Raw genomic sequence first — 14,667 nt, forward strand, 5'->3', positions numbered from 1 at the left:
GCAGGTCGAATACACTCCATGGGATTTTGAAAGTACCTGATTCATAATAAAACAGTACTTAAAACTGTAAAACTCCCTTTTCTTTTCTTTGTAAAAATTGCATGGAGTCTGCTGAGGTATTGTTGTTCAAAAAAACAGTTTCATAAAGAAATGTGTTAGAATCAAACAAGTAGGTCAACTAGTGCTATCACTTATGTAAGAAAAAACATTACCATAAAAATACCCTTAAGAACTTTTCCTGACTCCATATTATAGGCTTCTAAAATTAAAACATGGTTCAAAGTAATTCAAACAGAGTCATCCTCAAAAGGCTTTGCCTGTATTAAGCCTCCTCTCCATGACAAAATTATCTTCTTCCTCTTCTTGCCTCTAAAACCAGTCTCCTAGAATGTTCCAATTGATGTTCCAACTTTCTTATTTTGTAGGTTTTAAAAGCTTGCCTAATACTGAAATGTATTTAAGGCTGACACTGATACAAGACATCAGATTCTACACCTTCGAAATTCACTGTCAGTAATCTCAGGGTGACATATATGAGGTTTCTTTATTAGGAGTGGAGAATATAAAATGTCTAATATAAAATTGCCCCCTAGTGGCAGTAAAAAGCTCTCACTGATAACCACCTTTAAAAATAAGAGTCAAGGCCGCGCGCAGTGGCTCACGCCTGTAATTCCAGTACTTTGGGAGGCCGAGGCGGGCAGATCATCTGAGGTCAGGAGTTTAAGACAAGTCTGGCTAACATGGTGAAACCCTGTATCTACTAAAAATAAAAAAATAAAAATACAATACAAATGAGTGACATAACTTCTTGAGATGACAGAAATATAATCTTTTCTCAAAATGTCATAAGGAATTGCACTTTCCATCGAAAACATTACCTTCTGTAAATAACAGGGCTATAAGAAACACTGCCAGAGCAATCTAATAAAATAATTCGTAAACTCTTAAAAATTGTTTTCCAAATAATTAGCAATGTTAAAATATGTTAAAAGAAACTGTATTAATAATTTCTGCTCTTTTCCACCCACGTAACCTAACTCACGTGTACCATTATTATTTGGCAAAGAAAGAAGACCAACAAAATAATGTATCATCTCAATTCTAGTAACTATTAGACATTGTAAGCCCCTGTAATTGCCAATTAATAAAACTAATGGTCCATTAGCATTTTATGCTATATCACTTTTTCTTCCACTCCTTTTCCTCTTCTTTTCCAGCTTTTTTTTCTTTTAAGTCTTTTCTCTGTCTTTATGTCTACAAAATGGCTACAAGAAGTCTTAGGTATTCTTTTTTATAGCACATATTTTAGACATTGACTATTTCATAATAAACTGAATTCTAAAGAGCAATAGCATTGGATTCATATCAGTGTATTGTAATAAATATGCTTTCATTATTTCATCTGTGTTCTTGAGTCATAATAACCATGAAGTGTTTGGACTAATACTGTTCTAGTTGCTCTTAAACATATACAAATTATAAAAATAAGGCAGTGGGAGTAAGAGTTTAGATTTAGAGCAAACTATGTTTCTGCTAGTTTTGAAACTAGTTTACAGTTACCCTACCAACCTGAGCCATAAACAAACTACGCACAGATTGGATAATAAAAACATAATACGTATATATGAAGGTTTTTCTGTGGAGAAGGAATACAAATGGGGAGAATATTTTTTAAATTTTAAAAAGTGAATAGGTATATTTAGGAAAGCCTCATTAATGGATATTGCTTGTGTTTTTGTTTTTCTGCACTGAACACGGTTAAAGGCAAAAGAAGATTCTTACCCTGCTTATAGTTACAAGCACAAAAGAATAAAAAACAGGGGCTCAAATACGCATTCTCTAAAAAGACGGATCACATGTGCTAATAACAGGCACAAAACATAGAAAGTAAAAAGCAGTTAAATGCACATTTTCATATTACTGAATCTGAAAGTGCTAGGAATTTTTTTATCTTCCTCCAAATGTTTCCTTTATGTTTGTATAACATCAATAGAAATGAAGTCTATTCAAAGCTATATTTTATTGTCATGAAACCAAAGGATGAATTTTGTAGTTAACTACTTAATTGGGTACCCAAAATAGCACTGCTCTTTGTTAACAAATCTATGAAATGTAGGTACCTTTAATACAAAGGAAGGACTTATGCAATAATCAGGATTGTGTGTAGCAAACTGAGTCTTCAGTGGTGAGACACATCAGACGTGAACACTAAAAGTTTTACCATGTCAGGTTTCAGGGCAGTGGTATTTCTTAACTCATTGATGTATCTTGCAATCAGTGGACAATTTAAAGGGTAGAAATGTGGTCATTAAATCCTAGAAACTGGTTATGAAAAACTCAGCTTACATTTGCACAAGTCAAGTAGTATGGGCACTTTTATCAAAAGGAAAACATACTATCCAAAGTCTGTCACATTTGGGGTTATGGAAGAACATAAAATAAGATTAATGTGTAAATTATACAAAATACAGAGCACAATTTTAAATAATATGAATAAACATGAATGATAGTGATAGATCAACCAGAAATGGAAAAATACAAAATTCAATGAAAATCATTAAATCAAATTACAAGTATAACTAATTGAATTATAATCATTCACTTAGAATCAGATTCCTATTAATAAATGAATACATCGTCAGTTCACATAGACAGCTATGTAAGATTTTTCCGTACACTGGCTTAGAAAAGCAGTTAGGTGCTCACCATTGTTAATGTCCTCAATACTGAACCCTTTGCTAAAATAAAAAAAATAAATAAATAAGAACACTGAATAAATATTTGGCAAATTGAATTTAGGTATACAGATTTCTCTCCTCCTCTAATACTTTTATATAAAGCTTGACTTGGCTGTTTTGCTCCTATATGTGTTGATATCCCTACTAGGCTTTGAATTTTCTATTTTTTTTTTTTTTTTTTTTTAGATTTTTAACAGGATATTGCATTGATACCTAAAATACTATATTGGGAAAATGTAAATTTTTTATGAGGTGAATTGGAAGCAGTGTGGTTAGGAAATATAGCCTCTGAAACCAAACTACCTGGTTTTGATCTACCTCAGTCACTTGTTAGCTTTGTAACATTGAAGAGGATATTTACTCATGCTGTGTCTCAGTTCCCTCATTTGTAAAATGAGGATGTAATTCTGTATTTGCTCCTTCACAGATTTGTCATGAGAATTAAATGAGTTAAAGAATCACAGAATTTAAAGCAGTGCTGAGCATTAGATATATATTCAGTAAATATTAGGTCTTATTTTAGAATTATATTATTAATCAATTTCCTTTTTCTTTTAATTTTTACAATTATATCATAATAAGCATAGCAATTTTAAAGAAAAATTATTGAAACAACTGAAATAGCACTCTTATAAACTTAAATTAGATGCTATTAAAATTTACAGGCTAGCATAGCCAATGACCAAATAGTATATTTTAATTCTAAATTACCACACCCGAAATTTCTGTTTACTCAAACTATTTAGAAATCTGACATTTTTACTTTATCTTGAGGGAGTCTCAATTCCTGCCCAACTCATCAGATTGTTCTTTTGTATGAGCAAAAAACAAACTTAATTCCTTTCTTTCTGACTTTATGTGATCCTTCCAATTAATGTTACTGAATCTCATTAGAGCTCTCCACTTGAGTATTGAGGATAACAAATTTTTAGGGAAAAATTATAAAGCTCAATAAGCAACAGGGACTATAACCAACATTCCACAAAATTCAAAGTTGTGTCTAAAAATCCCTAGAGATTACAGGAAAGAAAGCACGGCTGTGATAAACGTTAAAATAGAAGTGTCTACATCATGTCAAAACATTCAAAGTGAAAGTGAACATCTCCATGAGGCCTCCAGATGCTTTCTCCACCTGTCAATGAGCTCCTGTATGTCCATGTAGCATCCTGGGCTCTCCACACGGAAACAAGTATCAAACTGGGCATAACCATTGCGTGCAAGCCCATTACCAAGTCCAGGAAGCTTTGACAATGTATTGTGTTAAATTCTCACCTTCTTATCCCTAAGATGGGAACTATTTATATTTTGAGCCATAAGGCCAAAATAGTTTTTACATTATTTTGCTACTTAATGTCAGAAAGTAGCAATTACAGAAATACATGTGTGTTTCTGCACTGTACACATGACATTTAGTTCAAATTTTAACCTTTCAAGTGATTCGGGAGCAGTGACTAAAATCTGAACAACTATCACAACAGCTAAGAAGTGAGAAATTCTCTCTAGCAAACTAGTCTGTGTCTATCATTCTCTAATGTGATGTGTTTCTAATTTTTTGCATCGCCTTATTAAAAGTTGTGTGAGTACATAATATAATTTAGAAGGGCTTTCTTTTCATATGGTTGGTATCTGTAGAGGAGTTAATATTTGTTCTGGGGATCAGTGAGTACTAGAGATAAAATTAAATCTAATGTGTAGATCTCTTTTTCATCTAAGAAATCTCTTTAAGCCTCATTGACTGAAGGCCCAGTATATATGTCAGGATATGGGGAACAAAAGAGGAAAATAAAAATTAAAAGTCTGAAAAAAATAGTTCTCTAATTCAACTTTACATTTCCTGTAATTGTACTTTATATACTAACTTGCTACTTAAATGTGTATTTTAAGTTTCTATAAAAATTAATATAGAAAAATAAAATTTATGTTTTTAAGTACCTTGTTAAAAAGAATTAATTGAAAGACTTACCAACTGAGGTATTGCAAAGCACTATAAATATTAGAGTAACTTACTAAAGGCAATTTTTTAAATCTCATTTTTATTTGAAATTGACTTAGACAGCAATGTTCACTAAATACTCTGTTGACTTCTATGTTTTTTTTTTTGTTTTGTTTTACCATAATTAACATATCACATAGGACACAAATTCAGTGAAATGTTTTTATTCTTCGTTATAATTTACTATTTATACAATAAAAGAATTCCAAACAACATATTTTAACATTTCCATGAGCAGAGAATGTCACCTATTTGTACATACAGGTTTCAAGAAAAATGTTGAGCAAATCATTTCTGTATGAATACATTTCCATTGCAAAATAGTGACTATTATTTATATTTTTTAAAACAAGTTTTTAAAATTATATGAATAAGCTCAAAATCAAGAATATTTTTTCACTTCCAAACATATAGAATTTAGATATTTTTCATACTATGTTTGAGTCACTTTAAATGTTTAACATAAACATGTATTTTACGGTAACAGTCCAAAGCACTATCTTGGTCTGGGTCTTATGAAAGACTACAATAGATGTTGGATATGAAATATGTTCTTATATATTTTTCCAAGTTATCAGTACTGTGTCTATAGCACAGATTACTAAAATTTCAGAAGTATATGTTTAGAAGTTCTTGTCTTTACTATAAGGATAGAGAATATCTACCTTCCCTTGATTTACACACACACACAAACATGTACATACATGTGTACATATGTAAAATGTTTAAGTATTTACCATACCTATTACAAAGCAAAGTAGACATAAATAATGTGGCATAACTATTAGAGGAGCTGGGCTGCATTCCCTTCAGAAATTAGTTTGAAGAGCTCATACCTGCCTTCCAAATATCTCCTTAAAAGTTAACTAACCTCTATTTTCTCAGACTAATTTTTAATGTTGAAGATTAGAAGTCAGAGTAATTTTAACTTAATGAGGCAAGAATATATTCAAACAGAATGAAAGAAATGTTAAGACATCAAAACAAAGAAATCCCAGTCTTTGTTACAAAGAATGCAAAATCAGTCATTTTGATTACATTTTGATTACATTTTGATTACAGCAGATATGAAAGTTAAATTTAAAATATTTTAAAAAGGTAACACTGGAGGGAGGCAAGGACAAACTCAGTTGTTATACAGTGGTAGCCAGGAACATAATGCCAATTTAGACCATGTCCATACCATGCCAGAAATATCACTCTTATTAATCTCTGTAGTTTATATCATATAGGCAAAGGATAGATATATACACTTATTTGGATCATTCATTGCATGGCAAGTTTTTTCATTAATGAAAACTTTACCTTTAGGAATATTAATGTACCTATTATGAGGAATAAGCATGGTATGCAGGATCTTATGAAAGCCTAATTTTATTTTTATTTTTACTATTTGTAATTGATCAGTGGGGAAAGTTTTTCTCTTACTACTAGATGAAAATTCTTCAAGCTCCATGATTTTTTTTCTACACAATGCTTAACAATAGACAGTTTCAGGGCCATGTTAAGATAGACAGTAAACAACAAACCAGCATTTAAAAGGGTCCAGTCCAAAAAAAATCAATCAATCTTCATTCGGTAGAAAGATACTTTTTCTTTCTGTGCCCTAGCAAGTCAAGTGATGCCTGACAACCTATGTGGGGGCAAAGGGTTATGTTTGGCATCATTCTTTTCCAGCATACATTATGTATCCACCACTCATCTAATGCAGCTTTTGTTTTGTTTTGACAGATAAAATTATATAAAATATAATGTTATTAAATATATATACAGGCACATCTCATTTTATTGCACTTCACTTTATTACACTTATCAGATGTTATTTTTTTTCCACAGATTGAAGGTTTATGGCTTCCCCACATCAAGCAGTCTATAGGCACAATTTTCCCAAAGGCATGTTTTCACTTTGTGTCTCTGTCACGATTTGGTAATTCTCACAGTACTCGAAACATTTTTATTATTATATCTGCTATGGCACTCTGATCAGTTATCCTTGATGTTACAGTTGTTTTGAGGTTCCACACACCGCACCCATGTAAGATCACAAACTTAATCAGTAAATGTTGTGTGTGCTCTGACTGCTCCACTGGCCAAGTGCTCCCACATATCTCTCCTCCTCCTTGGCCTCCTCATTTCCTCAGACACAAGAATATTGAAATTAGGCCAACTAATGACCCTACATTGTCCTCCAAGAGATCAAGTGACAGAAAGAGTTGCACATTTCCCGCTTTAAATCAAAAGCTAGAAATGATGAAGCTTAGCAAGGAAGTCATGTCAAAAGCCAAGGTAGTCCTCTTGCACCAAATGCCCAAGTTGTGAATGCAAAGGAAAGGTTATTGAAGACAATTAAAAGTACTACTCCAATGAACACACAAATGATAAGAAGCAAAAGAGCCTTTTTGCTAACATGGGGTAAGTTTTAGTGGTCCAGATAGATCAAATCAGCCACAACATTCCCTTAAGTCAAGGACTAATTCAGAGCAAGCCCCTAACTCTCTTCAATTCTGTGAAGGCTAACAGAGGTGGGAAAGTATAGAAGAAAAATTTCAAGTTAGCAGAAGTTGGTTCCAACAGGTTTAAGAAAAGAAGACATCTCCATAACATAAAAGTGCAAGGTAGAGATTCAAGTACTGATAAACACACTGCAGCAAGTTATTCAGATAATCTAGCTAAAATCATTGATGAAAGTAGGTACACTAAACAGATTTCCAGTGTTAACAAAGTAGCTTTATATCAGAAAATGCCATCTAGGAATGTCATAACTAGAAAGAAGTCAATGCCTAGCTTCAAAACTTCAGAAGACAGGCCGATTCGCTCGTTAACAGCTAATGCATCTGGTAATATTTAAGTTGAAGCCAAGGCTCATTTGTCATTCAAAACATACTGGAACCCTTCAGAACTATGCTAAATCAATTCTGCCTGTGCTCTATAAATGGAGCAACAAAGCCTGGATGATGGAACCTTTTTACAGCATGGTTTACTAAGTACTATAAGCCCACTGTTGAGACCTACTGCTCAGAAAAAAAGATTTTTTTCAAAATGTTATCCTTTATTGACAACATACCTGGTTATCCAAGAGGTCTGATAGAGATGTGCAAGAAGATTAATGTTATTTTTATGCCTGCTAACAAAACATCCATCCTGTAGCCCATGAATCAAGGAGGGATATTAAGTCTTATTATTTAGGAAATATATTTCTTAAAGCAATACTTGTCATATGTAGTGATTACTCAGAGGGATCTGGGCAAAGCAAATTGAAAACCTTCTGGAAAAGATTGACTATACTACATGCCATTAAGAACATTCATGATTCATGGGAGGTGTTCAATGTATCAACATTTACAGGGGTTTGGAACAAGTTGATTCCAACCCTCATGGATGACTTTGAGCGTTTCAAGACTTCAGGGGAGAAAGTAACTGCAGATATGGTGAAAACAGCTAGAGAACTAGAATTAGAAGTAGATCCTGAAAATGTGACTGAATTGCTGCAATCTTAAGATAATATCTGAATGATGAGGAGTTGCTTCATGTGGATCAGCAAAGAAAGTGGCTTCTTGAGATGGAATCTACTCTCCTGGTGAAGAAGCCATGCACATTGTTGAAATGACAACAAAGGATTTGGAATATCATACAAACTTAATTTACAAGGCAGCAGCAGGATTTGAAAGGATTTACTCCAATTTTCATAGAATTTCTGTTAAACAGCATCACATACTGAAGAGAAATTTTTCATGAAAGAGTTACTTGATGCAGCAAACTTCATTGTTTTCTTATTTTAAGAAATTACCATAGCCACCCCAGCCTTTAGCAACCACCACCCTGATCAATCAGAAGCCATCAGCATGGGTACAAGACCCTCCATCAGCAAAAATATTACAATTAATTGAAGGCTTAGGTAATCATTAACATTTGTTAATGATAAATTATTTTAAATTAAGGTATGCATATTCTTTAAAATAATGCTATTACATACTTAATAGACTATAGTATAAACATAACTTTTATATTAATGAGAAAATCAATAAAGCATGTGATATTTTATTGCAATATTCACTTAATTATGGTGATCTACAACCAAATCTACAATATTATAGAGGTTTGCCTGTACATTATAGAATGGGCAAATCAAGCTAATTAGCACATGCATTGGCTCACATAATTGTTATTTTTGTAGTAAGAACACTCAAAATCTGCTTTCTTGGCATTTTTCAAAAATATGATACATTCTTATTAACTATGGTTACCATGTTATACAATAGGTCTCTTGAACTTACTCTTCCTGTTTAACTGAAATGTTGTACCCTTTGATCAACAACTTTCAAATTCCTCCCCCACCACTGCCCCAACTGCTGGCAACCACCATTCTACTCTCTTCTTCTATGAGATCAGTTTTCCTAGATTCTACATATGAATGAAATGGTGCAGTATTTTTCTTTCTGTTCCTTGCTTATTTTACTTAACCTAATGTTTTGACCCACAGTCAGGGAAATATAGGAATTTGCTAGATACAGCATACCAAAATTTGCCCATGCCTGGTACCGGGTGTTCTCCTGCGCAAGCACTGGCACTCCCAGTGGGCTTTCTATTATCCTTCTGCTATCCTGCATGTGCTGATCCACTTCACACTACAGTCTTCCTGTTGAGGCCTCCTCCCTCTTCAGAAGCTTTTCCTTGGCCAGGATTTAATATAGCACCAGATATTTCTCTCTGAAATGTCTGAAGAGGCCCACCTCTAGTCCATGGGAAAAACTACTGCATCCTTGCCTGGCCTTTGGTGGGAATGCAGTTATGTCCCACTCTTAGCCCTCTGCCTACTCTCCTTATCACCCTCAGATGTGAGTGAGAAACAAGTCTATTATGTCTCTCAATGTAGAGAACACCTCAAACTCTCTAAGGGATTTTGCCTAAGTTTGAGAAAAAGGAAGCAGTATCCTCCACTTTGGGCTCTTAGGTATAAATAGGGGCTTACGCAAGGCAATATCTCATCTCAGGAACTCTGCTCATGAATGCTCCATCTATTATGTCAAATTATCATTCATACTCAAATGAGGCTTAGGGTTTGTTTTGTTTTGCTTGTTTTTAAGAATCATTGAACTTTTTCTCTAGCAGCTTTTTTTTTTTTTTTTTTTTTGTAAGTCTTGTCTTTTTCAAAACTTGCTTTGGTATCTGATATCTATTGAATTTGGATGTTTCTGTCCAAATGCTAAAATTAACTTTTCTTTTTTTTTTTTTTTTTTTACTAGGTAGTTGCTAGGATCCCTGTGGAGAAATCACCATTGTGAAATGTAACTTTTATCATCCTCATAAAAGTGATGAAGTAGACTGGGCGCAGTGGCTTACGCCTGTAATCCCAACACTTTGGGAGGCTGAGGAGGGCGAATCATGAGGTCAGGAGATCGAGACCAGCCTGGCCAACATGATGAAACCCATCTCTACTAAAAATATAAAAATTAGCCGGCCCTGGCAGCATGCACATGTAGTCCCAGCTACTCAGGAGGCTGAGGCAGGAGAATCGCTTGAACCCGGGAGGTGGAGGCTGTGAGCCAAGATCATGCCATTGCACTCCAGCCTGGTCAACAGAGCAAGACTCTGTCTTAAAAAAAAAAAAAAAAAATGATGAAGTAAACATGTCTGCATCCCTATTAAATTAACCAGTGCTCAGGTGGAACCCCAGGGTCTGGAGATGGAATTGCAATGTTGTTTACCAGAAGCAGATAGAAATCTAAAGAGTTAGATTAAGTGTTCACATTAGGATGTGCTAAGGATCAATCAAGTATAATTGTGTTAAACATAAGAAGTAGGAAAAAAGATTTGGAAGAAAAAGAATAAATCCCAGAAAGCATTGAAAGCAGATTTTAATCAAGTGGAACTTAAGAGTATTTCAACTAAAAAAGCCAGGCTGCCTATTATCTTTTACTGTTGATCACTGAAAGCATGATATGGACAACAGACAAAATTAAAGACATAAATTTAAGGCAGACAGGCTGTTCATTATACTTTTGTTTTTGCTAATGTGATGATTTCCTTGGATTATATTAGCAGCAAAATAAAGGAGTGATTAATACATTGATACCAAGGATCATATGAAGCCTCACAAAATTAAGAACACAAACCATGTTAAAGTAGGTTAAATTGTCAGTTATCAAACAGTTTTAATGTAAAGTAGCAAAAGAGTAGATAATTCAAAGTCAAATTGTGCTCAAGTCCCTACCAGAAATGGGAGAGAATTTTTGCTGATGTTGACAAGTTACATAATCATTCCATGACTATTTTCAAATGCCTATCAGACATATTCTAACTCTGGTACCAAAATTCTGTTTTTCTAGTGAAGTTCATGCATATATGGGTGTCCAGGACACTGGAAATGGGAAAGCCATTCTTTATTTCAAATCACTTTGACTTTTTCCTTTTATTTATTGATGTGGTTTGGCTGTGTACCTACCCAAATCTCATCTTGAATTGTAGTTCCCATAATCCCAACATGTCGTGGGAGAGACCCAGTGGGAGGTAATTAAATCATGAAGGTGGTTTCCTCCATGGTATTCTCATGATCATGAGAAAGCTCTCATGGGATCTGATGGCTTTATAAGGGGCTCCACCTTTACTCAGCTCTCATTGTTTTCTATCTTTCCACCATGTGAAGACAGACATGTTTGCTTCCTCTTCTGCCATGATGGTAAGTTTCCTGAGGCCTCCCAGCCCTGCAGTACTGTGAGTCAATTAAACCTCTTTCCTTTATAAATTAGCAAGTCTCAGATATGTCTTTATTAACAGCATGAAAATGAACTAATACATTCTGGTTGACATACTACTCCTTGCCATTCATCTAATATTCAGAATCTATCATTTTGGAAGGAAGAATGGACCTCGTAACTCAGTTACTTAACAGTCAATGAGAAACCTGCCTTTCTGTCTACTTCAGTATTCTTCATATAAAGTATGTACTTTTATTTTTCTATTCCCCTTTTCATGCTGTCTTTCTTTTCATGCCTTCTTCCAATAACAACAAGCACCCATCCCTACACATCCTTCAAAAACAGGCCAATAATTTTAATTTGGCAAGGTTTCTTAGCCTGTAATTATTGTGGATAACTCAGACATAATATATTATTCTAATTTTAAAATTAGTTTAACTCCCATTCTAATTAGTCTACTTTAGAGAAGAATCACTGCATTTCATAGGTGGTTGCATATTACAGCCGGAGGATTACTGAATAAATCTTAATAAAAATGTTGAAATGCTGTGGTAATATAAAATCTTTCATTGCACCTATGAATGATATAATTATAGTTCTTTTAGATTTAATCCAATATAATCATAATAATTAGAAGTTATTGACTACGTTTGTGGCTTGCAATTTGAGATAGGTATTAATGCTATGACTAATTTCACTACACATTTGAGCACACTTGTTTCAATGTAACATCTTTAGAAAGCAAAGACAAAATATAAATGTTATTCACCTGCAAAGTTTATATTTGATCTTCATTTTTAAATTGTTTTCTCTGTTAAAACAATTGAATTAGGAGTTTGTTGGCTATTTAGAGATAAACATGGTAACAATTTCATTCTTTACATACTGAAAAATATATTAAAAATGTATGCATCTCTGGGCATATATAATATGATAAAATAACAGAGGATATCCATACACACACACACAAAAAAAAATTCAAAGCAAATGAGGAGGAAAAGAAGAAAGAGTGCTCTATTCTAGCTAATCTCATGCAAGTTACTGTGTTTCATTGTGCAAAGCAACCTATATTGTCTTTTATTATAGATACTGTGGCCGATTTAAGAGACTCAACCAAGATTACAAATCTTATCAGCTGTAGAGAGATTATTTCATCCCTCCAACAGAGAGGTTAGTAACTATTATCTTTTTCCCAGTTTGTCCCTTGCGGAGCATGAGAACCAAAATGCCAATATAAAATGTGGACTAGATCACCTAAAAATGTTGAAACCAATTTCTTGCCCTTGCTTGCAGGTCAAGATTGGCTAAACCTGTTAATTAAACTCGATCATAATATAATTATATAAAAGTTTTAATACAGATATATGAATTTGTCTTGGAATCAAAGACTGTTTGGTGCTAGTATCTTGTCTTTTTTTTCACTTTTCTGCATTCAATTTTTGTCTAACCCAATACTACATTTGTATTATACTTGTAGTAATAAAGATGCTGGACTTAGCATAGTCATATTCCTTTCCTGGTTCTCCTGTAGATGAAATAACCTTATTCCTGAATAGTAATATAGGTGAAGGATTAGTGTCATGATATAGAAAAATACTCATCTCCCCAATTAATATTATTTTAAAAATCCTGATTATATACATGACCACTGTTTCCACAGAGAAGAAAAACTCAAAGTAGTGAGTTTTTCTTCGCCTTCATCATTTACACAGTTTTATTCTAATCAATTGTTTATACATAAATAATTTAAGACCTATATATTATATTTATGTAGTGTAGGGTATTTAAAGAAAAATAAGATATAATCTTTGTCCTCAAGTAGACAGATACTATGTTCAATAGTAATTCAAAAAAGAAGAGCCCAATTAAAAAAAAATGCAAAAATCCTGGATTATCATTGTCCATGTCATTGAGATATACAATGAATTTACCAGCTATATTGACTTCAGGTTACAGGACTGTAAGTTCCAACACAAGAGGAATATATATATATATATAAAACTTAACTGGGTAGCAAGGAAAGCACAATACATAAAGAAGAACATATTACTTAGGTGATATGAACAATAAGTGGAAATAGAAATCTAGGATGTTATACTATAGTGGTACATTTGCAATTAGAGAAATAATCAGCAGGATAAAAAGGATCTTTAGCCTTTTGTTGGTGATCAGCTGCAAGCTAAGAAGTTAACAGAGATAAATAGAAAATGTGAACTAAATGGCAGGTAATTTTCACAGGAGAATGGAATAACAGCCACTTTTATTCAACCATTTGATGAAAGAAGGAGAAGTATACCTCCACGACTAGTTTCAAAGCAAGGCAAAATGTGTACCATAAATCAAAAAAAGGAGAAAATTGCCAAGAAAAGTAAAAGAGAGCAATATTAGAGCACTGATCTGAATGAACTCCAGCTGTATAAATTTATTCGGCTGTCTGAAACAACGACTTAACCCAGGAAAACATAAAAGTGCAATGGGATTTCAACACACAACTCAAGATTAATAAAGCACGGCACATCTAAAAGACAATCCAATCACTAGCTTTTTTAAAGTTTATATCATCTCTTCCACAAAGAGGAATCAAAGACAATGTATACCCAAAACAGGAGACTCAGTACTTTATTATAATCAGAAATGTCTATAATAAATTATAAGGTCCCATGCTTGGAACTACAATGGGTAGGTATTATGGAAGAAGGAAAAGAGGTTTGTCAATTCATCCTGACATCATATGAATGAAATGGTAATATAATATATCCTCCTTAATGACTAAGCAAAACAAACCCTGACTATATAAGCATACAGCTCACACAGACACATGCAGCAGAATAAGTGGCACACATATTTGTTCTATTCATCTGGGTTTTAATGTCAAACACTGTCTCTCAGAAAAAAAAAATATGTTTCAAGAAGGATTATTTAGGTTAATATTTCATTTAAATTCAAACTATAACAATATTCCTTATTGCCACCTGTTCTAAAACACAAAAAGATTTCTTCGAAATATCACATAGCAATAGCATAGATTCTTTTTAAAAAGATGGCCTACAAAAAAAATCAGAAATAGTAGTTATTTACACAGACCTTAACTAAGATACACATACGCTTTCCCTGAAATGATTAGACAAAAATGACCATGGGCACTAATATTTCTATTTAATTTGCCTCTAGCAACTCTTTTTCAAAATCTGTGGATGCCCTGACTGTCCCCTACACCAGGGGTTCTACCTTAAAAGCAACA

This window comes from Piliocolobus tephrosceles, chromosome 11, assembly GCF_002776525.5.
Source record: "Piliocolobus tephrosceles isolate RC106 chromosome 11, ASM277652v3, whole genome shotgun sequence".
NCBI classification, from domain to species: Eukaryota; Metazoa; Chordata; class Mammalia; order Primates; family Cercopithecidae; genus Piliocolobus; species Piliocolobus tephrosceles.